General features: G+C 26.3%; 1 protein-coding gene across 1 annotated transcript in view; it reads right to left on the bottom strand.

Moving 5' to 3' along the window:
- LOC119593135 (biogenesis of lysosome-related organelles complex 1 subunit 1-like) overlaps nt 1-270 on the bottom strand; it is a gene marked incomplete in the record, with an annotated part of 9042 nt that overhangs the window by 6323 nt on the left and 2449 nt on the right.

The following is a 270-nucleotide window of genomic DNA, read 5'->3' as shown; positions in this document are numbered from 1 at the left end:
AAATGTTCCAGTGATTTACCAAGTGAGCCAAATTTATTTTGTAAAGATACTTCTCAGCTGTAATTATGATTCTTAACTTTTTTTCTGATATAAAAAACCTACATGTCATGCTAAAATTTCCAATGATATGGGTAGTTGTTCTCTGCTAAATATTTTTAAAGAATATAATTTAAAAATAAACCTGAGTTTAAATGGAAAAAAAAAGAAATTTACATTTATACTTCATTCTGACTCTAAGCCATATCCACTAAGTTTATTCAATCCACTGAT

The sequence above is a fragment of the Penaeus monodon genome, chromosome 31 (genome assembly GCF_015228065.2).
Source record: "Penaeus monodon isolate SGIC_2016 chromosome 31, NSTDA_Pmon_1, whole genome shotgun sequence".
In the NCBI taxonomy this organism is placed as follows: Eukaryota; Metazoa; Arthropoda; class Malacostraca; order Decapoda; family Penaeidae; genus Penaeus; species Penaeus monodon.
Note: the sequence above shows the minus strand (reverse complement) of the source record. Positions and strands in the feature narration are given on the sequence as shown.